This window comes from Mustela lutreola, chromosome 5 (assembly GCF_030435805.1).
Source record: "Mustela lutreola isolate mMusLut2 chromosome 5, mMusLut2.pri, whole genome shotgun sequence".
NCBI classification, from domain to species: Eukaryota; Metazoa; Chordata; class Mammalia; order Carnivora; family Mustelidae; genus Mustela; species Mustela lutreola.
This window is the reverse complement of record NC_081294.1, coordinates 155,867,236-155,869,493: the sequence shown is the minus strand read 5'-3', so window position 1 is coordinate 155,869,493 and position 2,258 is coordinate 155,867,236. Positions and strand designations below refer to the sequence as shown.

Here is a 2,258-nt window from a genome sequence, read left to right as displayed (position 1 = left end):
CACCTGTCTTTTGAGGATGTAACACTACTCCTTCAACTGGAGGATCTCAGCCAAAGACTCCACAGTGTTCGGGGCCTTGATCTCCTCTACAACTTCCTCCCATCACCCCTCTTCATTTCCTGACATATTTTTTTTTTTGGCCTTGAAATTTAGAAACAAATTTTATTTAAGATCTTAAATACAATTCCTAAAATATCAACTTCTCCAGAAAACCATGGCTACACAATAATGCATTGCCTATATCAAGTTAGAACGTGCATTAGACTCAAATACAAAAACCATGAAACAAATCACCATCCTTCAACAATCTGTGCAAAGATAGAATGCCTAAGGAACAACATAGATGGACTTGCAGAGGATGGCCTGTTTTACTTCAAGCACCATTTTAAAAAAGAGAAAGAGAGAGAGAGCACAAATGCATGGGTTTTCAAGTATAGACATTAAGTTGAACCTTTGCACTAGGAATCAGGGCATTTTGTCACGTAGCATTAACACATATTAGAAAATTGTGTAGTGTCAAAGGGATAGAACCACCAGCTTTCAAGCAATGTTGTCAACTAGGCAATGAAATGTTCTACTGAATGTTTCTTCTTTGTCTAATTACTGTGTACACTGGTAGCAACTTTGAAATGAGAAAAGGAGCTTGCACTCCTTTCATTTTCTGTTTAGAACAAAACAGAAAACAAACTGAAACATAAGCCATGTTATACATTAACAGTTTTAAAGAACATCAATTATACAAGAAAAAGACTAAGAACAAAAAGAGTGTTTACAGATACCAGACGTAACAGTGAGTGGTCAGTAGACCCTCACAGGGCTTTGCGGTGGTACTCAGCCGAAGCCACTTTGTAATCACTGGCAGTCACCAGAGATGCAACACTCTTTGCCAGATATTTTAGGAAAACATGCAATAGCCCAACAATAATGCAAGGATCTTCTCATCAAGGTGTGTATATGCCAACACAGCTCCGATTCTTACAAATAATCTCAGTAGGTGTGGGGCTCCATAAACCTGGGACATTGGTGCATCAGGGTGAGCCAAGAGGATTTCTGCATACTGTGGCCTTTCAAATTTGTAGAGCAGCTGAATGCCCAACATCACATTAAAATATTCTTTTATTCCTGCCACAAGTTCATTAATTGCGTATTCCTTGTTATCAACATTTTCCTGCGACTTTTTGCAATTTGCATGCTCTTCCAGAATGGCATCTACATTTTTCTTAGCAGGAAGTTGAAAGAGCTGCTTCTGCCTGGTAACTAAGTTCCAGTCCTCAACAAGCCATGGTTTTAATTCTTCAGGAATCTTCACTTTAACTTCCATTCTATTCTTAAAGGCCTCCTCACTTTCAACAGTGGGATCGGCCCGGGACCTTTTCTTCCGAGGTGGCTGGGGTGCTTCACTGGTACTGCCACCATCTCCATTTCCACGAGTCTTCTGCTTGTTCTTTCTTGTCTTCCTCACAGATTCTGAAGGGGGGTTCTCTGCAGAGCGACCTCCCCCATCGGCCCTGGGAGAGCCAGTTCCAGATTCTTCTGCTGTGGACCAGCAGTCTTCTTTCCTGAGGAAGCCCCTCTCATCTTACTTCTCTGCATATTGCTTCTCATTCTTTTCTTAAAGTTGTCTTTTTTTTTGCAGATTTTTGTCCATAGTTTGAGAACCCTGCTTTCTGGAACTCATTCAACCCTGTTTTTATTCCAACCAATAATCCTCTCCCTTATTTCCCTTCCAAGAACTCCTAGTGTTTTCCCAGATAGAACCTCCTAGATTTCCTGGAATGGTCTGGAAGGATGAGGTTGGGGACACAACCTAGTTTCTGTAATCAGGGATGGTTCTGCAATCAGGATCAGATCTTCTGATCCTTACAATACAGCAAACTTAGTTTTTCTGATGATGGCCTGAAACAAGAATCCAGTTCTTTCCAACAGCCGATGTGTGATCACTGCCATTCCTCCAACCATTATAGTCCTGACATATGTTTTAATAATAATAATAATAAAAAAAAAAGTCTTCAAACCACTGTTCCATCTCCTAGGGCATGGTGTAGTTTTCTTCTGAGAAGAACTTCCCCAAAAATGAATAATACATAGATAGCAGGCCACAAGGACATGACGCTGATGTGAATCCAAAGTAAGAAGGGACTCAAATGCTCGCTTCTCTGCAGTGTTGAAAAGGACACAGTCATAGAGTTTTGGACAAGTTGGTGTCCCAGCGGCTTCTTAGCCCAGTGTTATCCTAGGATGGAAGGCTCAGGGTTTGA

The 2,258-nt window shown here is 41.0% G+C and overlaps 1 pseudogene; it reads right to left on the bottom strand.

Moving 5' to 3' along the window:
* Positions 1 to 458: 458 nt before the first annotated feature.
* LOC131831455 (mortality factor 4-like protein 2) lies at positions 459 to 1,951 on the bottom strand (annotated as a pseudogene).
* Positions 1,952 to 2,258: the final 307 nt, after the last annotated feature.